At 45.1% G+C, this 16273-nt stretch overlaps 1 long non-coding RNA gene and 1 other non-coding gene across 2 annotated transcripts; one reads left to right on the forward strand and one right to left on the reverse strand.

Moving 5' to 3' along the window:
- Positions 1 to 5094: 5094 nt before the first annotated feature.
- Positions 5095 to 5201, forward strand: LOC136313750 (U6 spliceosomal RNA). The gene has a single exon (XR_010727195.1). It is a non-coding gene; the product is annotated as a U6 spliceosomal RNA (small nuclear RNA).
- A 7329-nt stretch (positions 5202 to 12530) lies between these two features.
- LOC136313313 (uncharacterized) lies at positions 12531 to 13515 on the reverse strand. Its single transcript, XR_010727127.1, has 2 exons — positions 13188 to 13515; positions 12531 to 12975 (listed from the first exon to the last, which is right to left on the reverse strand). It is a non-coding gene; the product is annotated as an uncharacterized lncRNA (long non-coding RNA).
- Positions 13516 to 16273: the final 2758 nt, after the last annotated feature.

The raw sequence follows: 16273 nt of genomic DNA on the forward strand, positions 1-16273 counted from the left end.
CGTTTTCCATTTCAAGAAAAGTCCAGATTTCACTCAAACAAGCCACGAAACAGAAGCAGATCAGGATAATTATTCCCAACTTCATCCAGCAGTGTTTTAAACTGGCGATCATTTAAAGCTCGGGCAACAATAAAGTTGACCACCTGAATGACCAGCGACATCACCTCACCAAGCTGCTCGCCACACATCTGAGCACAAAGCGCCTCCTGATGTAGGTTGCAGTGAAAACTTAGGATGGGTCTTGTAAAGCCAGGAGCCAGGGCTACCATCATGGCTGCCCGGCTCATGCAGGTTTGCATTGGATTCGGATAGTCAGCAAAGAAACAGCAGAGCCTGACCTGTGGTGGTGCAGTGGATAAAGCGTCGACCTGGAAATGCTGAGGTCACCAGTTCAAAACCCTGGGCTTGCCTGGTCAAGGCACATATGGGAGTTGATGCTTCCAGCTCCTCCTCCCTTCTCTCGCTCTCTCTCCCTCTCTCTCTCCTCTCTAAAATGAATAAATAAATTAATTAATTAAAAAAAAAAAAAAAAAGAAACAGCAGAGCCAAAAGCTGGTGGGCCATTATTTTTAATTCTAGCTTGCACCCGGTGGGCAAGTAAAAACACACACTTGGATCCAAAACCCACTCACATTCAATGCTCACAAAGCTACTGACTTATCCGAGTTTCCTAGAATCAAAGGTTTCTAGCTTACCAGACTTTATTCACCTCTGTTCCCCATCTCCTTCCTTCTCCCTGCACAAACTCTGCACTAACTGGCTTCTCACTCAACACTCCGCCATCTTGGCTGCCTCTTCTGGCCTCCTCCACGTGGCCTCTCTCTGCTCTGCTGTCTCCTCTAATGTTAATCTCAGGAACCAAGAGCGCAAGCTCCTGTTCTGCCCCCACTTTATAGTGTAGAAATCAAAACCTTTAATCCAACATACAAAATAAGTCTCTGATACAAAGTCACTTATCTGAGGCATAATTGGATTGTACCACCCCACATCAAAAAGGGTGGGAAAGCCTGACCTGTGGTGGCGCAGTGGATAAAGCGTCAACCTGGAAATGCTGAGGTCGCCAGTTTGAAACCCTGGGCTTGCCTAGTCAAGGCACATATAGGAGTTGATGCTTCCAGCTCCTCCCCCCTTCTCTCTCTCTATCTCTCCTCTCTCTCTCTCTCTGTCTCTCCCTCTCCTCTCTAAAATGAATAATAAAAAAAAATTTAAAAAAAGGTGGGAAAGGCCTGACTAGGCGGTGGCGCAGTGGATAGAGCATCAGACTGGGATGCAAAGGACCCAGGTTCGGGACCCTGAGCTCGCCAGCTTGAGCGCGGACTCATCTGGTTTGAGCAAAATTCCACCAGCTTGAGCCCAAGGTCGCTGGCTCCAGCAAGGGGTTACTAGGCCTGCTGAAGGCCTGTGGTCAAGGCACATATGAGAAAGCAATCAATGAACAACTAAGGTGTTGCAACGTGCAATGAAAAACTAATGATTGATGCTTCTCATCTCTCTCCATTCCTGTCTGTCTGTCCCTGTCTATCCCTCTGTCCTTGTCTATCCCTCTCTCTGACTCACTCTCTCTCTCTTTAAAAAATAAATAAATTGAAAAAAAACAAAAAGGGTGAGAAAGGCTTAGTCCTAAAACCAAGCCCCAGGCTACAAGGATCCTACTTGCCCACAGCCCGCCCCCAGCATACATTAATATCACCTGGGCGACAGCTTTCACGTGGGCAGCGCCATCTTTAACAAAGTGAGCATAATATATTTTATCTGCCCAACAGGTCCCTTTTCATGTTCATGAAGAAGCATTACGAATCATCTGTTTTTCCCCACCATGCATGGAGCACCATCAGTACACACCGAAATAAGTTTATCCATCAGTAGATTTTTTTCTTTAGCGAACTCAGTGAAAGACTTGAATAAATCCTCCCCTCTTGTTGTCTCTTTCATAGGCAAAACAACAAGACTTTCCTCACGTAGTGTGTCACAGACAGCATACCTTGCAATCACGCTGAACTGGGATAAATGGCTTACGTCTGTTGACTCATCCAAAGTGAGAGAAAACAATGGTGCTGCAATTACGTCCTTCACTTGTGTTGCCTCAATTTGATTTGCCATCATGATGGTATGATCGTGAACAGTTCTTGCTGACAGAGGCATGTCTTTTATTTGTTTGATTATCTTGTCTTTATCCGAAAAGTCATCAAAAAGTTCATTGGCAACATCAAGCATGAATGTTTTGGCATAACCCCCACCTGTAAATGGGTTTTGTTTCTCACAATTGCTAAAGCACCAGCAAAGCTAGTCAAATTCCAGTCACCTTGTTGGGTCTAAACACAGAATTGCTGCTGACTAGCTTGCACTCTGCATAGCAGCTCTTTTTTTTTTTTTTTTTTTTTTTTTTTTTGTATTTTTCTGAAACCGGAAACGGGGAGGCAGTCAGACAGACTCCCTCATGCACCCAACCGGTATCTACTTGGCACGCCCACCAGGGGGCGATGCTCTGCCTATCTGGGGCATCACTCTGTCACAACCAGAGCCATTCCAGTGCCTGAGGCAGAGGCCACAGAGCCATCCTCAGTGCCTGGACCATCTTTGCTCCAATGGAGCCTTGGCTGCGGGAGGGGAAGAGAGAGACAGAGAGGAAGGAGAGGGGGAGGGGTGGAGAAGCAGATGGGTGCTTCTCCTATGTGCCCTAGCCGGGAATCGAACCTGGGACTCCTGCATGCCAGGCCGATGCTCTACCACTGAGCCAACCGGCCAGGGCCTGCACAGCAGCTCTTGACATGCTTTCTTCCTGCTGTCCCCGCTGGATATTTTGATGCAAATGTAGTATGATGTGTGTCGAAGTGCCGCTTGATATTTGACTGTTTCATCGATGCAATTTTATCATTGCATATTAGATGCCGGGGTCCAGCCCCAGGGGGGAATCCAGGGATCCCACTGGAAGAGACGGCGTCGGCACGAATCGAGTGAGAGAGCCGAATTCTTTTCTTTCTCTTTATTCTCCAGTTAGCATTTACTGCCAGGCATCTCTCTCAATTGCTGGTCTAGCTTTCCTTTTATGCACACACACTAAGTTACAATCACATGGTATTCAGAATACATTGATTAATCATTGTTTTTGTTTCACTATGGTTACATTTTCTAGTAACAGTTAATTCATTTCTATAAACTGTAAGTCATTCAAAGTACAATTATACAATAACTTGAACACCAATAACAATATTGATACAAACTTCTAAAAGGTCAGTACTGATTAATAACTCTACCTTGTCTAGGATACTATTGTCTAGTCAAATTTTATTTATTACTATATTCATACACTAATTAAGTTCTAACTTTACTTTTCTTAGAGTGTTCCACCACCTGCAGGTCAGGTATGCAAGAAGAATGGAAAGTTTCTTTACTCTACTACATGAAAAGGCTCAGGGAGGTAAAGTGATGAATTAAGTGAAGGCTGAAAAGTACTCTGTGTATAGTTACTGTTTCCTACCTATTCATAAGTCACAATCTATTGTTTATAGTATGATTAAGAAGAAGTTCTCCTACCAACTTAACCCTTTATGAGGGATATCATAGCCAGCCTCTTATGTCTATGAGCCCAGTTCAAGGGGCTTACAGGCTTTTCTGTGGAACTCACACCCTCTGTCTCATTTCCAAAGATATTACTATGAATCTACAGGGAAAGTACGGTACTATTATCCCTGTGCCATAAATGATAGCACACACCCAGAAAAGGGGGAATATAAGGCCAGATTAATTCAAAAAGGTCAAAAGGGGGAAGTATCATTGTGCCTTTCCTTTGCGGTGACTTTGTCAACTCGCAGCTGTTAGTCTTCACTGCGGTGACTTTATTAACCAGCAGCCATAGGTCTTCTTCTGCTGTGACTTTGTCAACCAGCAGTTGTGGATCTTCTTCTGCTGTGACCTTGTTAGCCAACACTAGTGGATCGGCTCCCGACAATTAGACATACTGTAGAACCTGCTCTCTCCACAAAGACGAATTCTCTGTCCATTCCTGCTGAAAAGTACGATACTCCTCATCTTTTTATCTTTTAGCCATCTTATTCATCAAAAGGGTTTCTGCAATTAGCTAGCTGCCTACTTGATTAAAAGGAGGGAAGTTTAGCCTGACCTGTGGTGGCGCAGTGGATAAAGCGTAGACCTGGAAATGCTGAGGTCGCCGGTTCGAAACCCTGGGCTTGCCTGGTCAAGGCACATATGGGAGTTGATGCTTCCAGCTCCTCCCCCCTGTCTCTCTCTCCTCTCTCTCTCTCTCTCTCTCCTCTCTAAAGTGAATAAATAAAAGTAAAAAAAAAAAAAAAAAAAAAAAAAAAAAAAGGAGGGAAGTTTACTTCCTGACCTCACAACGACCTGTGTACATTATGCATTATCCAATAAAAATTTGATGTTGTCCCAGAGGACAGCTGTGATTAGCTCCAGCCACTCGCAACCATGAACATGAGTGGTAGGAAATAAATGGATTGTATTACCTGAGAATGTTTTATATTTTTAACGTTATTATTTTTTTATTAAAGATTTGTCTGCGAGGCCTGACCTGTGGTGGCGCAGTGGATAAAGCGTCGACCTGGAAATGCTGAGGTCGCCGGTTCGAAACCCTGGGCTTGCCTGGTCAAGGCACATATGGGAGTTGATGCTTCCAGCTCCTCCCCCATCTCTCTCTCTCTCTCTCTCCTCTCTAAAAATGAATAAAAAAAAAAAAAAGATTTGTCTGCAAGCCAGATGCAGCCATCATCTTGTGAGCCATAGGTTCCCGACCCCTGGTATAAGGCTTATCTTACTATGCTCTGATCCCTTACCTGTCCCATCTATCAAATCCTCTTAGCACACTCCAAACCTCTTTCTCCTGCAAATTCCTAACCTCCTTCATTTGATCCAGCTGATAACACTGTCCTTCTGTCTTTTCCAATTAGCTCCAGATATATGGAAAAAAAGTTTATATAGGCAGAAGAGAACCCTGAAACCCCTCAATGAGATCTCCTGAGCATGGCTTTTTTTTTTTTTTTTTTACAGAGACAGAGATAGAGTTAGAGAGAGGGATAAACAGGGACAGACAGACAGGAACAGAGAGATAAGAAGCATCAATCAGTGCTCGCTTCGGCAGCACATATACTAAAATTGGAACGATACAGAGAAGATTAGTATGGCCCCTGCGCAAGGATGACACGCAAAATTGTGAAGCGTTCCATAAAAAAAAAATAAAAAAAAAAAGAAGCATCAATCATTAGTTTCTCGTTGCACATTGCGACACCTTAGTTGTTCATTGATTGCTTTCTCATATGTGCCTTGACCGTGGGCCTTCAGCAGACTGAGTAACCCCTTGCTCAAGCCAGCGACCTTGGGTTCAAGCTGGTGAGCTTTTATTAAACATTTTTTTTAATTTTTATTTGTTTATTTATTTTTTACAGAGACAGAGAGTGAGTCAGAGAGAAGGATAGACAGGGACAGACAGACAGGAACGGAGAGAGATGAGAAGCATCAATCATTAGTTTTTCATTGCACGTTGCAACATCTTAGTTGTTCATTGATTGCTTTCTCATATGTGCCTTGACTGCAGGCCTTCAGCAGATCAAGTAACCCCTTGCTGGAGCCAGCAACCTTGGGTTCAAGCTGGTGGGCTTTTCCTCAAACCAGATGAACCCACACTCAAGCTGGCGACCTTGGGGTCTCGAACCTGGGTCCTCTGCATCCCAGTCCAACGCTCTATCCACTGCGCCACCGCCTGGTCAGGCAGCTTTTAAGGTCTATAATGACAGAGAGGAACAGGAAAATGTAGACAGGGCCCAAAAAGATCAGGCAAAACACCAGCTCTTGGCATATGCCCTTAAAGACTCCAAAGCTCCTAAGGGGCCTCATAAAACTCCATCAGGGCCCTGCTTCAAGAGTGGAAAGGGGCCCTGGCCGGTTGGCTCAGCGGTAGAGCGTCGGCCTGCCGTGTGGGGGACCCATGTTCGATTCCCGGCCAGGGCACATAGGAGAAGCGCCCATTTGCTTCTCCACCCCCACCCCTTCCTTCCTCTCTGACTCTCTCTTCCCCTCCCGCAGCCAAGGCTCCATTGGAGCAAAGATGGCCTGGGCGCTGGGGATGGCTCCTTGGCCTCTGCCCCAGGCACTAGAGTGGCTCTGGTCGCGGCAGAGCGATGCCCCGGAGGGGCAGAGCATCACCCCCTGGTGGGCAGAGCGTCGCCCCTGGTGGGCGGGCCAGGTGGATCCCGGTCGGGTGCATGCGGGAGTCTGTCTGACTGTCTCTCCCCGTTTCCAGCTTCAGAAAAATACAAAAAAAAAAAGAGTGGAAAGGAAGGTCATTGGGCTATAGCCTGCTTGGCTTCTCAGCCCCCACCAGGGCCATGCCCTTGCTGTAGGAAAAAGGGACACTGGAAGGTATGCTGCCCCCTCGCTCCTCCAAGGGAGAGTTCAGTCTCTTCCAGCCCTACCCCAGCCACCTCTGACCTAACTGGTGAGACTTGCCACTGAAGATAGAAGGTGCCCAGGGCCATCAGCCCCATCTCACATCACCGTGGATGAGCCTAGGGCAATCATCCTAGTAGCAGGTAAGCTGATCTCATTTCTTTTTTTTTTTTTTTTTTTTTGTATTTTTCTGAGGTTGGAAACGGGGAGGCAGACAGACAGACTCCCGCATGCGCCCGACCAGGATCCACCCGGCACGCCCACCAGGGGGCGATGCTCTGCCCATCTGGGGCGTCACTCTGCCGCTATCAGAGCCATTCTAGCACCTGAGGCAGAGGTCATAGAGCCATCCTCAGTGCCCGGGCAAACCTTGCTCCAATGGAGCCTTGGCTGCGGGAGGGGAAGAGAGAGACAGAGAGGAAGGAGAGGGGGAGGGGTGGAGAAGCAGATGGGCACTTTTCCTGTGTGCCCTGGCCAGGAATCAAACCCAGGACTCCCACATGCCAGGCCGACGCTCTACCACTGAGCCAACCTGCCAGGGCTGATCTCATTTCTTATAAACAGGAGGGCCACTTACTCTGCCTTGCCCGAATATTTGGATTCTGCTCATCCCTCATAAATCTCTGTTGTGGGTGTTGATATTCTTATTTTCCTCCCCATTTGCCATGGATCCACTGCCTTGTTTAATACACAGTGTCTCCTTTACACACTCTTTTTTTTTTTTTTCATTTTTCCGAAGCTGGAAACGGGGAAGCAGTCAGACAGATTCCCGCATGCGCCCGACTGGGATCCACCCGGCATGCCCACCAGGGGGCGATGCTTTGCCCCTCTGGGGCATCGCTCTGTTGCGTCCAGAGCCATTCTAGCGCCTGAGGCAGCGGCCAAAGAGCCATCCCCAGCGCCCGGGCCATCTTTGCTCCAGTGGAGCCTCGCTGCGGGAGGGGAAGAGAGAGACAGAAAGGAAGGAGAGGGGTGGGGTGGAGAAGCAAATGGGCACCTCTCCTGTGTGCCCTGGCCGGGAATCAAACCCAGGACTCCTGCATGCCAGGCCGACGCTCTACCACTGAGCCAACCGGCCAGGGCCTCCTTTTTTTTTTTTTTTTTTTTTTAATTTTATTTATTCATTTTTAGTGAGGAGAGAGAGAGGGAGAGAGAGGAGAGAGAGACAGAGAGAGAGAAGGGGGGAGGAGCTGGAAGCATCAACTCCCATATGTGCCTTGACCAGGCAAGTCCAGGGTTTTGAACCGGCGACCTCAGCATTTCCAGGTTAACGCTTTATCCACTGCGCCACCACAGGTCAGGCCCAGGGCCTCCTTTACACACTCTTTTCTCCTCCTGCCTCAATGCCCCATGCCTATCTTAGGCTGGGACCTACTCTCCAAATTCAGAGCCTCCCTCTCTCTCTCTCCTTTTTACCCACTTCTGTTACAAATTTATTGCTACCACCCAGCATAGTATATCCCAAGGTTTTCCTCACCACCCCATGGTTGCAAACTCCAGGAAAAGGCCACCTGGTTTCATCTCTCCAGGTTAAAAAAAACAGAAGCTCTGTCTCCATACATGCTGCAGATGGCCCTTTCAGTCTACCTGAATCATTGCCAGAAATCCAATATTGACATTAAGCTTGAGACAGATCTTAATGTACTAGAAGCAGTGGTCATTGGGACTTGGTCACTAGCTGCAGAGTGTGGAAATGTGACAACATTTCCAGTGCCATGTGGACTTTTCCTGAATGTATGTGACTCCTGCTCCTTGGGACAGTTCTCAGACTGAAGTGGGGTTAGGTTGCATTTACAAATAATATGGAGCGATGATGGTGTCAACATGGACTTAGTGAAATTACTTTAACATATTTAGGACATTCAAAACTACAAAGATTCTATTTTAGATCCTGCTGTATTAGCTAAGAATTTGCTTGATAATCTAAAAGGCTTTAATCCTTTCACGGTATTAAGACACTTGTTTTGGTATCTGTTAGTATTGGCTATTTTAGTTTTGTGGGGTTTTTTGTTTTGTTTTGTTTTTTGTATTTTTCCAAAGTTGGAAACAGGGAGGCACTCAGACAGACTCCCGCATGCGCCCGACCGGAATCCACCTGGCATGCCCACCAGGGGGCTATGCTCTGCCCATCTTGGGGCATCACTCTGCCGCAATCAGAGCCATTCTAACGCCTGAGGCAGAGGCCACAGAGCCATCCTCAGTGCCCGGGCAAACCTTGCTCCAATGGAGCCTTGGCTGCAGGAGGGGAAGAGAGAGACAGAGAGGAAGGAGAGGGGGAGGAATAGAGAAGCAGATGGGCGCTTCGCCTGTGTGCCATGGTCGGGAATCGAACCCGGGACTCCTGCACGCCAGGCCGACGCTCTACCACTGAGCCAACCAGCCAGGGCCTAATTTTGTGGGTTTTTTAATAATTTTCCAGTCTGCCTCCAAATCAGAACATGGGAAATCAGATGAGTATAAATCACAGCACACGAATTGAAGTTAAAAAATAGAAAAGGGCCTGACCTGTGGTGGCGCAGTGGATAAAGTGTCAACCTGGAAATGCTGAGGTTGCCGGTTCAAAACCCTGGGCTTGCCTGGTCAAGGCACATATGGGAGTTGATGCTTTCTGCTCCTCCCCCCTTCTCTCTCTCTCTCTCTCCCCTCTCTATAATGAATAAATAAAATATTTTTAAAATATAATAAATAAAAATTAAAAAAAATAGAAAAGGGGGATATGTTGAGGACTGAAAGCCAACAGGTTTCTGCAATTTAGATTTTTGGGGGACTGAGATGTGGGGAACTGGCAGTAAGCTGACAGTCTGCCCAACCCCCCACCTCACTTGTTCTGTGAAGTTGCTAAAGGCTATCTTTTCCCACACCTTTATGTTTGCTATGGTGCGGTATTGTTTATAGTTGTCCTACCCTCCCTGTCCCTTGGAAACACTGGAGGCAAGTTTCTTTTTATCCCTTGTCTTGTGAAGTTAAGATGTTATGTATGGTGGGGGTTTTCTGCACTTGGGAGAATTCTTGGGATGCCTTAGAAATGTGACTTTGCTTTAATGATATCTTTGATCTGTGAATGGCCTCTCTTTGCCCTATAAATAAAGCAGATTGGGGAATGGAACTTTGTTTTTTGCAAGCTATCTCTTGAGTTGCAAAGAGACCTCTGAGCCCATCCTTTTGGTCTAAGACTATTTTCTTAATTCTGCCTCGTTACCACTCAGGACCTGGAATTACTAGCCACACTGGTTTGCAGCACCCTGAGAATGTGGTGTCTCAATTGAATGGGGCTGAACTGGAGGCCCATGGAATGTTCTAGGCAAGAAATAATGAGGGCCTAAACTAAGAGTGGCTGTGGAGAGGGGGTAAGGTGGGAAAAGAGGAATGGTTTAGTATTTAGAAGATAGACTTGAGGTAATACAGTAATTGGTTGAATATGCAGAGCAATGGAGAGGAAGGAGTTAAGGTTCTAGCTTGGTAATACTAATATACTAAGCACTTACTGTTTGTGAGGCACTAGGAACTTTGTATTAGCTGCATAATCCTCACAAAACCCTGTAAGGTGGGAATAGCTATTGCCATTTCACAGATGAGATATCATTCACAGAGGGGTTAAGTGTCTTAAGAAAGGACATATTCTTCACTGTAAAATAACATCATGGTTTTGTAGGTATAAATGTTTATATTAGCCAGTTTTCCCAAAGGTTGGCCACTCCTGAGTGAGATGACCAAGTCCTGGAGTACATAACAAAGTGATACATTTTGGTTAGATCTTTTATTATTGAATTTATTGGGGTGACATTGTTTAACAAAACTAGACAGATTTCAGGTCCACAATTCTACAACACATCATCTGTACACTGTATTGTATGTTCACACCAAGTTCACTGTGCTTAGATCTTAATCAGTGCAGAGGAGTCTCCAGAACTGCACACGGCCATGTGGGTCTTAAGTGGCTCTATGATGATGCAATGCCATTTTGTATATATCCAGAGATCACATCTTGTCACCTCAGTTATCTGAATTGTAACCAAGAATCAGAACCAAAGAACAGACCAGGCCCTGAGCAGCAAAAAAAAGACACCAGTATATTCAAATCTAATGTTCTCTCAGTAAGAACTAATTTATGAATATATTACTTATCTAATTGCTGTTAAATCCTTCTAAAACTTGGTGGCCTAAAACAATAAACATTTACTCTCTCACAGTTTCTATGGATCAGGAATTCGAGATCATTTTAGGTGAGTGGTTTTGACTCAGTATCTCCCATGAGATTAAGGTCAGCAAGTCAGCTGGGACTTGACGGGGGGCTAAGGGACTCTATTTCTACAATGGCTCAGTTGCATGGCTATCAATTTGACAAACTTTCTGTCTATATAACTTTATTATGACAAAACACTAGAAGAAAGTCTAAGATATAAAACACTAAAGCAATCTTTAATGCCTATCACAAATGGTTAAGAATTAGAAAAAATGAAAAAGTAAAAACTTCCAATTGGGCCCTGGCCGGTTGGCTCAGCGGTAGAGCGTCGGCTTGGCATGCGGGGGACCCGGGTTCGATTCCCGGCCAGGGCACATAGGAGAAGCGCCCATTTGCTTCTCCACCCCTCCCCCTCTCCTTCCTCTCTGTCTCTCTCTTCCCCTCCCACAGCCAAGGCTCCATTGGAGCAAAGATGGCCCGGGCGCTGGGGATGGCTCCTTGGCCTCTGCCCCAGGCGCTAGAGTGGCTCTGGTCGCGGCAGAGCGATGCCCCGGAGGGGCAGAGCATCGCCCCCTGGTGGGCAGAGTGTCGCCCCTGGTGGGCGTGCCGGGTGGATCCCGGTCGAGCACATGCGGGAGTCTGTCTGACTGTCTCTCCCCGTTTCCAGCTTCAGGAAAAAATACAAAAAAAAACCCACAAAAAAACACACACACACAAAAAAAACTCCAATTGTATAGAAAAATGGGAAAGAGATCATGAAAAGACAGTTCACTGCTATTTATTTAAGGTCCCATGCCAGCAAGTATCAAAATCTGTCTGCAAACCTATTGGCATCTTCTCAGAGTGCCTTGTCCAGCCCTGTTCTGCCATGGACACAGTGCCAGCTACCCCAGGCCTGACAATAAGTACACGTGGCCATCAACTATTAGTGCTAGCAATTACTGTGTGCCATTTGGTCACAAGACTGTGAGTTACTTCGTTTATGACAACAGTTTTTTACTTCATAGCTAAGGACAGTTAACTCTTCATTCTTTTGTTCTACTGGTCCTCCCTAGCTATCTTTTTTTTTAATTATCTTTTATTTATTTATTCATTTTAGAGAAGAGAGACAGAGAGAGAGAGAGAGAGAGAAGGGGGGAGGAGCAGGAAGCATCAACTCCCATATGTGCCTTGACTGGGCAAACCCAGGGTTTTTTTTTGTTGTTTTGTTTTGTTTTGTTTTGTTTTGTATTTTTCTGAAGCTGGAAACGGGGAGAGACAGTCAGACTCCCGCATGCGCCCGACCGGGATCCACCCAGCACGCCCACCAGGGGCGACGCTCTGCCCACCAGGGGGCGATGCTCTGCCCCTCCGGGGCATCGCTCTGCCGCAACCAGAGCCACTCTAGCGCCTGGGGCAGAGGCCAAGGAGCCATCCCCAGCGCCCGAAACCCAGGGTTTTGAACCGGCAACCTCAGCATTCCAGGTCGACGCTTAATCCACTGCGCCACCAGAGGTCAGGCCTATCTTTCAAATAAGAAGTTTCCTTACTTGGTTTATTAGAACAGGCATAATCTTGAAAGAAAAAATATTACAACCCTGTCATATTGCTTATCTACAACTCCAAGTGGGCTTTTATTTCAATCTTTCAGCGAGCCCAAATTCATTTGTTCTCCATTATTTATCAGGTTTTTCGGTTGAAAAAGAAAGAAAGAGAATGTGATCTGTAGGGCTAGTCATGGAAAGATGACTTTAGCTTGGAGATTCAACAGTAACAGGAGAGTTTGTTCCACCTGCCTAGAAACAAAGGCACCTTAGTGCCGTGACACAAAATTCACCTGTGAATGACCAGTGACAACAACCTGGGTGCACCCAGAATCACCAAATACAACTTATTTCTCAAAAGATTTTTTGAGAAGGATTTTTATTTATTTATTATTATTTTTTAAAATTTATTTATTTATTTTTAGAGAGGAGAGAGAAACAGAGAGGGAGAGAGAGGAGAGAGACAGAGAGAGAGAAGGGGGGAGGAGCAGGAAGCATCAACTCCCATATGTGCTTTGACCAGGCAAGCCCAGGGTTTCGAACTGGCGACCTCAGCATTTCTAGGTCAACGCTTTATCCACTGCGCCACCACAGGTCAGGCGAGAAGGATTTTTAAAAGGTTCACAACATTTGTTTTCTCAAAAATGTATGAATTCCATTTATGTGATGTTCTGGAAAAGGCAAAACTATAGGGACAGAAATCAGATCAGTGGTTGCCAGAACCTGGGGTGGGAGGAAAGGATTGACTGACTACAAAGGACAAGGGGAACTTCTGGGGCTGATGGAAACATTCTATATCTTAACTGAGGTGGTGGTTAAATGATTATAGACATTTGTCAAAACTGAAAACTAGGCCTGACCTGTGGTGGCGCAGTGGATAAAGCGTCAACCTGGAAACGCTGAGGTTGCCGGTTCAAAACCCTGGGCTTGCCTGGTCAAGGCACATATGGGAGTTGATGCTTCCTGCTCCTCCCCCCTTCTCTCTCTCTCTCTCTCTCTCTCTCCCCCCTCTCTATAATGAATAAATAAAAAATCTTTAAAAAAAAAAACAAAACTGAAAACTACACACCTAAGAAAGGTGAGTGTTGCTATATTTAAATTAGACGTCAACAAATTTGACTTTATAGGCACTGGCCAGTTTGCTCAGTAATAGGGCATCAGCCCAGCGTATGGATGTCCTAGATTCGATTTCCAGACAGGGCACACAAGAGAAGTGGCCATCTGCCTCTTCCCCCCATCACCTTTCTCTCTTCCCTTCCTGCAGCCAGTGGCTCAGTTGGTTCCGAGTGACAGCCCCAGGTGCTGAAGATAGCTCAGTTGATTTGAGCATCAGCCACAGACAAGGGGCTGCCAGATGGATCCCAGTCAGGGAGCATGAGGGAATCTGTCTCACTATTTCCCCTCCTCTCACTTAAAAATAAATTTAAAAAATAATTGACTTTTTTTTTTTTTTTTTGTATTTTTCTGAAGCTGGAAACGGGGAGAGACAGTCAGACAGATTCCTGCATGTGCCCGACTGGGATCCACCCGGCACGCCCACCAGGGGTGACGCTCTGCCCACCAGGGGGCGATGCTCTGCCCCTCCGGGGCATCGCTCCACACGACCAGAGCCACCCCATCGCCCAGGGCAGGGGCCAAGGAGCCATCCCCAGCGCCCGGGCCATCCCCGCTCCAATGGAGCCTTGGCTGCGGGAGGGGAAGAGAGAGACAGAGAGGAAGGAGGGGAGGGGGGTGGAGAAGCAAATGGGCACCTCTCCCACGCGCCCTGGCCGGAAATCGAACCTGGGTCCCCCGCATGCCAGGCCAGCGCTCCACCACTGAGCCAACCGGCCAGGGCCAAAATTGACTTTATAAATGTATGAATTCCAACTTCTACATCAACCTGAATTTCCTTCTGTAGTCTTGACCTTCTTGTTATATACCTTCTCACATTTGACAAGTTTATCTAATTTTAATATATAAATATTAAAATATTTTCATATATCAATATATTTTCTTTGGCAACCATTTCATTTTTTGGACTTCTAAAGTAGTGTGGTAAATAACAGCAGTGGGGCCTGACCTGTGGTGGCACAGTAGATAAAGCGTCAGCCTGGAATGCTGAGGTCACCAGTTCAAAACCCCAGGCTTGCCTAGTCAAAGCACATACAGGAAGCAACTATTAGTTGATGCTTCCTGCTCCTCTCCCATCCCTTTCTTTCTTTCTCAAATTAATAAATAAAATATTTAATAATAATAATAAGCAATGGAAGCCAACATTTATGAGCTCTGTGTTTGGAAAAAGTCATCTCCACATTCTTATGAAGTTTACCCTATTATTGCTCCCACTGTAAAGATAAGGTAGTTGGAGTCAGAGAGATTAAGGAACTTCTTTAAGAAGGTCAGATCAGAACTCAGGTGTACCTTACTTCATAGGCAGTGCTTTTAACCTCTATGCTCTTGATATCGTATTTCTTTTTTTTTTTTTTTAATTTTATTTATTCATTTTTAGAAAGGAGAGAGAGAGAGAAGAGAGAGAGAGACAGAGAGAGAGAAGGGGGGAGGAGCAGGAAGCATCAACTCCCATATGTGCCTTGACCAGGCAAGCCCAGGGTTTCGATCCGGCGACCTCAGCATTTCCAGGTCGACGCTTTATCCACTGCGCCACCACAGGTCAGGCTTGATATCGTATTTCAAAGCATGCTTCTGATTCTCTGCAGTAAGATTCCAGATGTATATTCCTGGGGGGAAGATTCTGAACTTATTTCTCATTGTAATTGACACACTAACTGCAAATATATGTTTTTTAATAATAATATTTTCTAGGTGATAAGAGCATTCCAATTTTTTATTGTAAAAACAATATAACACTAAAAATATTGAAAAAACACCATTCATAAACCCACCACCTTAACAAATATTTTCATTTCTGTTTCCTTGTAGATCTTCTCTATATGCCTAACACATACATACAAGCAGGGGACACTCAACTTTGTCTTCTGGCAACAGCATATTAAAAGGACTTTTCAAAGTCATTTCACCAACAGAGAGCTCTCATTTGGGCTTATTTACATTTGTCATATAAGCCTTCAGTTTATACAATTCTAAACTTATACAGCAAATAACAAGGATGCCCAGGATCTCACAGTACTACATTGAAAACACTCAGAATCCTCTGGAACGAGATGAAAATAAGTAAATGAAAGAGAGGAATGCTTTTCCAGAAATACATTTAGTCCTCATAGACTCAGGGCTGCAGCATGTGATCAGTTCCTGAACTTCTGGTCTGTTCCTGAGAGCCAAAAAAGCAATATTTGAATATGACTTTGATCTGTGTTAACCACAGCCAAAGATTGTTCATCTGGAGACCTACTGTTCTTCCCGGATTTCATCCTGCATTAGCAGATGAGTATAATCATATTGTAGAGCACCCTTGGAGATTTATAATCCTGGAGTATTTCTGAAAGTCCCTTTATGTCATTTACCCTGTCAAGGGTAAATACATTGATCAGGACATTTACTTCAATTCAAATGTGCATGAAGATTAGGAGTATCTTTTTAAAAATCACTGTAGTTGATAGCTGAATATTTTGAGGGTGTCTTTTCTGGCTATGTTATAAATGCTGCATGTTATCTTTAATTTTTTACTTATTAACAAACATTTTATTTAGAAGCATCTTTCAAACAGTAGATACAAAGCTTTTAAGTCCACCTTGGAGCTGATGTCAGTACAGAACAATCCATGCTGAGCTCGTGTTCCATGACTTCAGGCAGCCAATGTAGTTTCAGTTCTGAGGCTCCCAGGTTACTTACAGAATAGGATTCTCCTGGCCTCCATCACAAATGACAGGTTTTCACACATGTAATTTCCCAGAATCAGTTCAGGTGGTCCAACTGCTGGGCACAAAAAACTGTTTAATACATACTAAGCTTTCTTTGACTTAGACTTAGGGTCTGAAATTAAATTCCTAATCTAATGTAAGTACTATAAATTAGTAGCATTTACACAAATTTGCTACTAAGTCTGATACGGACTAAAATCACAGTAAGCTTAGTTCATTCTGATTTTTAAAATTCATATGGAACTTACCAACAGACTAATTATAGACAATAACCACCAAACTGTAAGATTCCATTTCAATATGCACCCAAACCAACAACATCCAAAAAAAAA

This window comes from Saccopteryx bilineata, chromosome 9 (genome assembly GCF_036850765.1).
Source record: "Saccopteryx bilineata isolate mSacBil1 chromosome 9, mSacBil1_pri_phased_curated, whole genome shotgun sequence".
Classification (NCBI taxonomy): domain Eukaryota; kingdom Metazoa; phylum Chordata; class Mammalia; order Chiroptera; family Emballonuridae; genus Saccopteryx; species Saccopteryx bilineata.